Source organism: Engystomops pustulosus, unplaced genomic scaffold (genome assembly GCF_040894005.1).
Source record: "Engystomops pustulosus unplaced genomic scaffold, aEngPut4.maternal MAT_SCAFFOLD_587, whole genome shotgun sequence".
Lineage (NCBI taxonomy): Eukaryota > Metazoa > Chordata > Amphibia > Anura > Leptodactylidae > Engystomops > Engystomops pustulosus.
The window spans coordinates 35001-44868 of NW_027285466.1; positions in this window are offsets into that span (position 1 = coordinate 35001).

Here is a 9868-nt window from a genome sequence, read left to right on the forward strand (position 1 = left end):
CCCCGACGAGAGGCCCAACCGAAAGAGTGGAAAGGGGCAGAGATTTCCAGGGTCGCCCCACCAGGGATGCAATACCCCAGTGCAGACAGTCGGCCCTGCCCCGAACCTACTCGGTGGTTTGAAGGTTAACCTCTTGGGGAAAAGCAGCGATTCGCCTCGCGGTGCGTGCCTCCGCGGATCTAAACCCCCTCGATCGATGTGGGGCCAGAGGACCCCTTTTCCCCGTACGAAACTGTCAGCTCACCATGGGCTCGACGTCCGTGGGTCGGGGAGTTGAGCGCTTACGCGCGGCGGGACCTTATAACCTGCAGCGGCTGAGGAGCGAAGATTTCCAGGGTGGGCCCCCGGGGATGCCATACCCCGAGCAGCCTGTCGGCCCCGCTCCTAGCACGCTGGCAAGCAATGGAGTCTTCCCCGCGGCAGCCACCGCCCTCGCCCTAGCCTCGCCGTCGGTCGATGAAGAACGTCGTTCGCCCTCCTCTGGCTCGGGATTTGGAAACGGCCTGGCCTTCGCCTACTCCGTCGGGCAACTGCCTTCCGCCAGCCCCTTCCCTCGAATCCCCTTCTTCCATTTTAGACCCGATCAGGGGATTGGTCAGCCCAGCCCTGGGGTAAGAAGAGGGGTTGGGGTCGGTTCGGCTTCGGGTGCCCCGCTCGGCCAAAGGTTCCCCTCGCTTTGGAAGCACGCGAGGTCGCGGAGGGTGTCGGGGTTATTTTTTCGGCTCCCTGGCTTCGCGGGAGCGGCCTTCGGCTAGGGCCGAGGCCGTCCGGCCCGCGCAGATTTGGACCGGGGTCCGGGGCGAGTACCTGCCTCTCTCACGAAGGGAGTGTCACCGGTAAGAAGCCTCTTCCCACGTCTGCTTGCCGACTTACGCTCGCCCCGACGAGAGGCCCAACCGAAAGAGTGGAAAGGGGCAGAGATTTCCAGGGTCGCCCCACCAGGGATGCAATACCCCAGTGCAGACTGTCGGCCCTGCCCCGAACCTACTCGGTGGTTTGAAGGTTAACCTCTTGGGGAAAAGCAGCGATTCGCCTCGCGGTGCGTGCCTCCGCGGATCTAAACCCCCTCGATCGATGTGGGGCCAGAGGACCCCTTTTCCCCGTACGAAACGGCCGGCTCACCATGGGCTCGACATCCGTGGGTCGGAGAGTTGAGCGCTTACGCGCGGCGGGACCTTATAACCTGCAGCGGCTGAGGAGCGAAGATTTCCAGGGTGGGCCCCCGGGGATGCCATACCCCGAGCAGCCAGTCGGCCCCGCTCCTAGCGCGCTGACGAGCAATGGAGTCTTCCCCGCGGCAGCCACCGCCCTCGCCTCGCCGTCGGTCGATGAAGAGCCGAGTTCGCCCTCCTCTGCTCGGGACTCGGAAACGGCCTGGCCTTCGCCTACTCCGTCGGGCAACTGCCTTCCGCCAGCCCCTTCCCTCGAATCCCCTTCTTCCATTTTAGACCCGATCAGGGGATTGGTCAGCCCAGCCCTGGGGTAGGAAGAGGGGTTGGGGTCGGTTCGGCTTCCGGTGCCCCCGCTCGGCCAAAGGTCCCCTCGCTTTGGAAGCAGAGGGTGCCGGGGTTATTTTCGGCTTGACGCCTAGTCCGGTCCCTGCCGGTTCCCGTGGAGGCCCGCGGTCAAAACCAGCTCCCCGGCTGTCGGAGCCGGAGCCCCGCAGCCCGAGCGGACGCACCGAGTCCCTCATGTAAGGGATAGCCGCCCCTACGGAACGGCCCGGACTGGGACCAGGCACCCCCAGGCGCCGAAGGGGTGGGTCGGCCGTGTTGCCGAAGCTTAGCCGGCGCTGATGACCGCAGCCCCTAACGATGCCCACAGGCGGGGGAGCCAAGGAGAGCACTAGGAAGACGTGGCGGGGTCGGACGGCTCAATTTCCAGGGTGGGACCCCGGGGGTTCAGTACCCCGGGCATCCGGTCGGTTTCGCCGGCGCGACCCCAAGCCTTCCACGGCCCCCTTCGTGGGTGCAGGGATACCGTGCAGGGTGCAGGCTTAGACGCCAATTCCCCAGAAGTTTTAGGGATAGGGTTTGTCCGGGCGCCACCGCAGCGACAACCTCGCAAGAAGCTCTCTTCCACAAAAGCACGGGCAACGTTCGTGTGCGAGTGTTGGTCTCCCATGGTCTACCGACTCCCCCGGGCGGCCCAAGCGTTACGCCCACGGCCGGGCCCTCGAGCAGGCGCACCCCTGGTGCCTCTCGTAAGGGAAGGCTACGGTCCTCAACCCCTCGTATGGCGGGGAGGGCGCATTTGAAACGCTAAAGGACGAGCCCTGTTCGGGACCTGGCGGGGATCCGCGGATTGGCGAGAGGGATGGGTCTGCCGTTGGTCAGAGGGGACGCACCCCTGGGACGCAGTTTGGCATTAGCGACCGATGGCCCATCTACGACCATGTACTCCGGGAGCGCCAAGGAGGACGCGGGTGGGCTTTGGGGGCAGACTCAATTTCCAGGGTCTGGGCGCCGGGGGTGCAATACCCTTAAGCGCTCATGTCGGTTTCGTCTGCCGCCCGCCTCTGGCCCGGCTCCTAGTGACGGGTGCTGTGAACGTGCGATCGTGCTTGCGGTTGAAGAGTTCAAAGGCTACCGCTGGGGATAACACGCCCGGGGAATTTAGAAACCCCCCCCTCCGCTACAATCTCTGCTTCTGCCGGACTCGGAGGGGAGCCGCCCCGGGGGCGACCGCTCCCTCTCCTCTTCCGCGGCGTGCCGCGCGCTTCGCCGTCAGCAGCGGAGCGAACCTTTTTCTCGGTCCGCAGCTCTTCAGGCGTAGGCGGGCAGCGCTAACAGGGTACACTGGGGACCACTCGACCGCAACCGCTCCTCCGACCGACGAGCATACCTACCGCGGATACGCCACGGTGGGTCTAAGCCTCGTCGCCGCCGCGAGGAGCAGGCGGGAGCCGTCCCTTTTCGTGCTGCGGAAATAAACCGTGGACACAGAGGTGTGTCTGCGCTCTCCGACCGGGCGGGGGGCGATTGGACTTGCCCGAGGGACACTAGGCGAGGCGCTGCCGCGGGAGCCGGAGCTCCGCGCTGGACGCTGCCGCCGCCGCCGCCGCCCCCCACCCACGGTACGGTGGAGTACGCCCGTTCCATACGCTTCGTAGCAAACCTCAGCCGAAGCAGAGAGTCCTACCGCTGTGGCAGGAGCGGGGCCGTGCGAGGACCACACTGGCACCGCGCTACACAACCTTAGGCAGAGGACCACAGCCGCTCACGGGGAGCGGGGGATTGATGCGCGACCAAGACTGAGGCTAAGGAACGCTTTACCATAAACCGGCCGGGGCCAATACCCCTGACCGAGCAAAGTGCCCTGCCCCGCCGGATCGCGCTGTGTCAGATCGATCAAAAGAGCGGAGAGCCGAGACTCTACCGCTGGGAGTTTGTGGAGAACGGCCTGGCTTGCGTCCCGTCCTCCCGCCCTCGACCTCACATGGCTAGCCTCACCCGCCGGGAGCCACCCCATTGGGGACCGTAGGGCGGAGAAGGGGTCTCCGCGTCCGGAATTTACTTGTGGAGAACGGCCTGGCTTACGTCCCGTCCTCCCGCCCTCGACCTCACATGGCTAGCCTCACCCGCCGGGCGCCACCCCATTGGGGACCGTAGGGCGGAGAAGGGGTCTCCGCGTCCGGAATTTACTTGTGGAGAACGGCCTGGCTTACGTCCCGTCCTCCCGCCCTCGACCTCACACGGCTAGCCTCACCCGCCGGGCGCCACCCCATTGGGGACCGTAGGGCGGAGAAGGGGTCTCCGCGTCCGGAATTTACTTGTGGAGAACGGCCTGGCTTACGTCCCGTCCTCCCGCCCTCGACCTCACATGGCTAGCCTCACCCGCCGGGCGCCACCCCATTGGGGACCGTAGGGCGGAGAAGGGGTCTCCGCGTACGGAATTTCTTGTGGAGAACGGCCTGGCTTACGTCCCGTCCTCCCATGGCTAGCCTCACCCGCCGGGCGCCACCCCATTGGGGACCGTAGGGCGGAGAAGGGGTCTCCGCGTCCGGAATTTCTTGTGGAGAACGGCCTGGCTTACGTCCCGTCCTCCCGCCCTCGACCTCACATGGCTAGCCTACCCCGCCGGGCGCCGCTCCATTGGGGATACGGTACGGCAAAGCGCGACGCCGCACGATGCCAACACTTTGTGCAAAAACCTGGCAGAGTCGACCAAAACCTCGCTTCTTTGACCGGTATTTTTGATGCTTTTCTCTGCCGCCGAAGGTGCACTGAGGGTCGGATCGCCCAAAATTTTTACCGGTCGTTTTGGTCTGCGGTTCTTCCGAGAGGTGCCCGCCTGACAGTTCTTTTTCAGCAGCCTCCGAAAGGCCATCCAGCGGGCAAGCCAGGGGTTGGCAGCCGCCGGCGGTGAGCCTTCCCCGGCCGGGGCAGACGGCTCCGACCGCAAAATTTTTTCGACTTTCGCCGAGGCCAAAACCCCATGCACTTTTAAAGCCTGCCCGCAGCGCCGTCTCCTGTCAGACGTCCCTTGCCGCCTGCGGTGGTCCTCGCCCGGCAGAGAGAAGCCGGAGTCGCCCCCTCTCCGGTTCTTTTTCACCATTCCGGAGCTCTGAAATCTGCCGGACACCGAGTGACCGAGGACGCTTCCAGGAGGGCGGCAGCGAGAGGCAGAGTGCCACCGGTCGGGTCGCCGGTTCTCCCACACTTTGAAAATTTTTCGCTTGTTCTGGTGGGATGGAGAGAGAGCGTGGCTTATGCGCCCTCTGCCCCGCGGTCCGCCCTGGCTGGCCTTACGCCGGTGGTTCGCCAGGCCACCGGCACCTTGTACGGCGGGGACGGCGTGGCTTATGCGCCCGTCAACCCACCTACTCGCCCCGGCTAGCCTTTTACCCGGAGGGCGCCACGCTCCGGGTACCAGTGAGCGGCACGAACCCAGTCATACCATGCCGCTCACCTCGCGCCCTCTCCGGCCTCCGCCGCGGAGACCTCCCGCTAGGACCTGCGGGGGGCGATTTCTGCCAAAATCTACAAAGTCCCCGATGGTTAAGGACGTAGACTGTTGAGCGGGACCTACACACTCTTGTAGCCGATGGGGCTCGCCATTTCCCGCAGAAAATGGACCACCTCCCGCAGAGGAACATGAAATGCCCCTTCCCGCGGGACCCGAAGGACCGCTCTGTCCGAGCAGGCCTCCAGGACCACGGCACGCAAAAGCGACTCAGTCCCGCTGGCATTACGGATCTGACTTTGTGCAAAAACCAGGCAGAGTCGACCAAAACCTCCCTTCTTTGACCGGTGTTTTTGTTGCTTTTCTCTGCCGCCGAAGGTGCACTGAGGATCGGATCGCCCAAAATTTTTACCGGTCGTTTTGGTCTGCGGTTCTTCCGAGAGGTGCCCGCCTGACAGTTCTTTTTCAGCAGCCTCCGAAAGGGCATCCAGCGGGCAAGCCAGGGGTTGGCAGCCGCCGGCGGTGAGCCTTCCCCGGCCGGGGCAGACAGCTCCGACCGCAAAATTTTTTCGACTTTCGCCGAGGCCAAAACCCCATGCACTTTTAAAGCCTGCCCGCAGCGCCGTCTCCTGGCAGACGTCCCTTGCCGCCTGCGGTGGTCCTCGCCCGGCAGAGAGAAGCCGGATTCGCCCTCTCACCGGTTCTTTTTCACCATTCCGGAGCTCTGAAATCTGCCGGACACCGAGTGACCGAGGACGCTTCCAGGAGGGCGGCAGCGAGAGGCAGAGTGCCACCGGTCGGGAAGCCGGTTCTCCCACACTTTGAAATTTTTTCGCTTGTTCTGGTGGGATGGAGAGAGAGCGTGGCTTATGCGCCCTCTGCCCCGCGGTACGCCCTTGGCTAGCCTTACGCCGGTGGTTCGCCAGGCCACCGGCACCTTGTACAGCGGGGACGGCGTGGCTTATGCGCCCTCTGCCCCGCGGTACGCCCTTGGCTAGCCTTACGCCGGTGGTTCGCCAGGCCACCGGCACCTTGTACGGCGGGGACGGCGTTGCTTATGCGCCCGTCAATCCACCTACTCGCCCCGGCTAGCCTTTTACCCGGAGGGCGCCACGCTCCGGGTAGCAGTGAGCGGCACGAGCCCAGTCATACCATGCCGCTCACCTCGCACCTTTTCCGGCCTCCCGCCGCGGAGACCTCCCGCTCTGTTCTGCGGAGAGCGATTTTGGGCAAAATCTACAAAGTCCCCGATGGTTAAGGACGTAGACTGTTGAGCGGGACCTACACACTCTTGTAGCCGAAGGGGCTCGCCATTTCCCGCAGAAAATGGATCACCTCCCGCAGAGGAACATGAAATGCCCCTTCCCGCGGGACCCGAAAGGACCACTCTGTCCGAGCAGGCTTCCAGGACCACGGCACGCAAGAGCGACTCAGTCCCGCTGGCATTACGGATCTGACTTAGTGCAAAAACCTGGCAGAGTCGACCAAAACTCCCCTTCTCTGACCGGTATTTTTGTTGCTTTTCTCTGCCGCCGAAGGTGCACTACGGTCGGATCGCCCAAAATTTTTACCGGTCGTTTTGGTCTGCGGTTCTTCCGAGAGGTGCCCGCCTGACAGTTCTTTTTCAGCAGCCTCCGAAAGGCCATCCAGCGGGCAAGCCAGGGGTTGGCAGCCGCCGGAGGTGAGCCTTCCCCGGCCGGGGCAGACAGCTCCGACCGCATAATTTTTTCGACTTTCTCCGAGGCCAAAACCCCATGCACTTTTAAAGCCTGCCCGCAGCGCCGTCTCCTGTCAGACGTCCCCGCCGCCTGCGGTGGTCCTCGCCCGGCAGAGAGAAGCCGGAGTCGCCCTCTCTCCGGTTCTTTTTCACCATTCCGGAGCTCTTAAATCTGCCGTACTCCGAGTGACCGAGGACGCTTCCAGGACGGCGGCAGCGAGAGGCAGAGTGCAACCGGTCGGGAAGCCGGTTCTCCCACACTTTGAAAATTTTTCGCTTGTGCTGGTGGGATGAGAGAGAGCGTGGCTTATGCGCCCTCTGCCCCGCGGTACGCCCTTGGCTAGCCTTACGCCGGTGGTTCGCCAGGCCACCGGCACCTTGTACGGCGGGGACGGCGTTGCTTATGCGCCCGTCATCCCACCTACTCGCCCCGGCTAGCCTTTACCCGGAGGGCGCCACGCTCCGGGTAGCAGTGAGCGGCACGAGCCCAGTCATACCATGCCGCTCACCTCGCACCTTTTCCGGCCTCCGCCGCGGAGACCTCCCGCTAGGACATGCGGGGGGCGATCTTGACCAAAATCTACAAAGTCCCCGATGGTTAAGGACGTAGACTGTTGAGCGGGACCTACACACTCTTGTAGCCGAAGGGGCTCGCCATTTCCCGCAGAAAATGGATCACCTCCCGCAGAGGAACATGAAATGCCCCTTCCCGCGGGACCCGAAAGGACCGCCTGTCCGAGCAGGCCTCCAGGACCACGGCACGCAAAAGCGACTCAGTCCCGCTGGCATACGGATCTGACTTAGTGCAAAAACCTGGCAGAGTCGACCAAAACTCCCCTTCTCTGACCGGTATTTTTGTTGCTTTTCTCTGCCGCCGAAGGTGCACTACGGGTCGGATCGCCCAAAATTTTTACCGGTCGTTTTGGTCTGCGGTTCTTCCGAGAGTGCCCGCCTGACAGTTCTTTTTCAGAAGCCTCCGAAAGGCCATCCAGCGGGCAAGCCAGGGGTTGGCAGCCGCCGGCGGTGAGCCTTCCCCGGCCGGGGCAGACAGCTCCGACCGCATAATTTTTTCGACTTTTGCCGAGGCCAAAACCCCATGCACTTTTAAAGCCTGCCCGCAGCGCCGTCTCCTGTCAGACGTCCCCGCCGCCTGCGGTGGTCCTCGCCCGGCAGAGAGAAGCCGGAGTCGCCCTCTCTCCGGTTCTTTTTTCACCATTCCGGAGCTCTTAAATCTGCCGTACTCCCGAGTGACCGAGGACGCTTCCAGGAGGGCGGCAGCGAGAGGCAGAGTGCCACCGGTCGGGAAGCCGGTTCTCCCACACTTTGAAAATATTTCGCTTGTGCTGGTGGGATGGAGAGAGAGCGTGGCTTATGCGCCCTCTGCCCCGCGGTACGCCCTGGCTAGCCTTACGCCGGTGGTTCGCCAGGCCACCGGCACCTTGTACGGCGGGGACGGCGTTGCTTATGCGCCCGTCATCCCACCTACTCGCCCCGGCTAGCCTTTTACCCGGAGGGCGCCACGCTCCGGGTAGCAGTGAGCGGCACGAGCCCAGTCATACCATGCCGCTCACCTCGCACCTTTTCCGGCCTCCGCCGCGGAGACCTCACGCTCTGTTCTGCGGAGAGCGATTTTGGGCAAAATCTACAAAGTCCCCGATGGTTAAGGACGTAGACTGTTGAGCGGGACCTACACACTCTTGTAGCCGAAGGGGCTCGCCATTTCCCGCAGAAAATGGATCACCTCCCGCAGAGGAACATGAAATGCCCCTTCCCGCGGGACCCGAAGGACCGCTCTGTCCGAGCAGGCCTCCAGGACCACGGCACGCAAAAGCGACTCAGTCCCGCTGGCATTACGGATCTGACTTAGTGCAAAAACCTGGCAGAGTCGACCAAAACCTCCCCTTCTCTGACCGGTATTTTTGTTGCTTTTCTCTGCCGCCGAAGGTGCACTACGGGTCGGATCGCCCAAAATTTTTACCGGTCGTTTTGGTCTGCGGTTCTTCCGAGAGGTGCCCGCCCTGACAGTTCTTTTTCAGCAGCCTCCGAAAGGGCATCCAGCGGGCAAGCCAGGGGTTGGCAGCCGCCGGCGGTGAGCCTTCCCGGCCGGGGCAGAAAGCTCCGACCGCATAATTTTTCGACTTTCGCCGAGGCCAAAAGCCCAGGCACTTAGAAAGCCTGCCCGCAGCGCCGCCTCCTGTCAGAGGTCCCCGCCGCCTGCGGTGGTCCTCGCCCGGCAGAGAGAAGCCGGAGTCGCCCTCTCTCCGGTTCTTTTTCACCATTCCGGAGCTCTTAAATCTGCCGTACTCCGAGTGACCGAGGACGCTTCCAGGAGGGCGGCAGAGAGAGGCAGAGTGCCACCGGTCGGGAAGCCGGTTCTCCCACACTTTGAAAATTTTTCGCTTGTGCTGGTGGGATGGAGAGAGAGCGTGGCTTATGCGCCCTCTGCCCGCGGTACGCCCTGGCTAGCCTTACGCCGGTGGTTCGGCCAGGCCACCGGCACCTTGTACGGCGGGGACGGCGTTGCTTATGCGCCCGTCAACCCACCTACTCGCCCCGGCTAGCTTTTTACCCGGAGGGCGCCACGCTCCGGGTAGCAGTGAGCGGCACGAGCCCAGTCATACCATGCCGCTCACCTCGCACCTTTTCCGGCCTCCGCCGCGGAGACCTCACGCTCTGTTCTGCGGAGAGCGATTTTGGGCAAAATCTACAAAAGTCCCCGATGGTTAAGGACGTAGACTGTTGAGCGGGACCTACACACTCTTGTAGCCGAAGGGGCTCGCCATTTCCCGCAGAAAATGGATCACCTCCCGCAGAGGAACATGAAATGCCCCTTCCCGCGGGACCCGAAGGACCGCTCTGTCCGAGCAGGCCTCCAGGACCACGGCACGCAAAAGCGACTCAGTCCCGCTGGCATTACGGATCTGACTTAGTGCAAAAACCTGGCAGAGTCGACCAAAACTCCCCTTCTCTGACCGGTATTTTTGCTGCTTTTCTCTGCCGCCGAAGGTGCACTACGTGTCGGATCGCCCAAAATTTTTACCGGTCGTTTTGGTCTGCGGTTCTTCCGAGAGGTGCCCGCCTGACAGTTCTTTTTCAGCAGCCTCCGAAAGGGCATCCAGCGGGCAAGCCAGGGGTTGGCAGCCGCCGGCGGTGAGCCTTCCCCGGCCGGGGCAGACAGCTCCGACCGCATAAATTTTTCGAACTTCTCCGAGGTCAAAATCCCAGGCACTCCGACGGAAGGTCCGC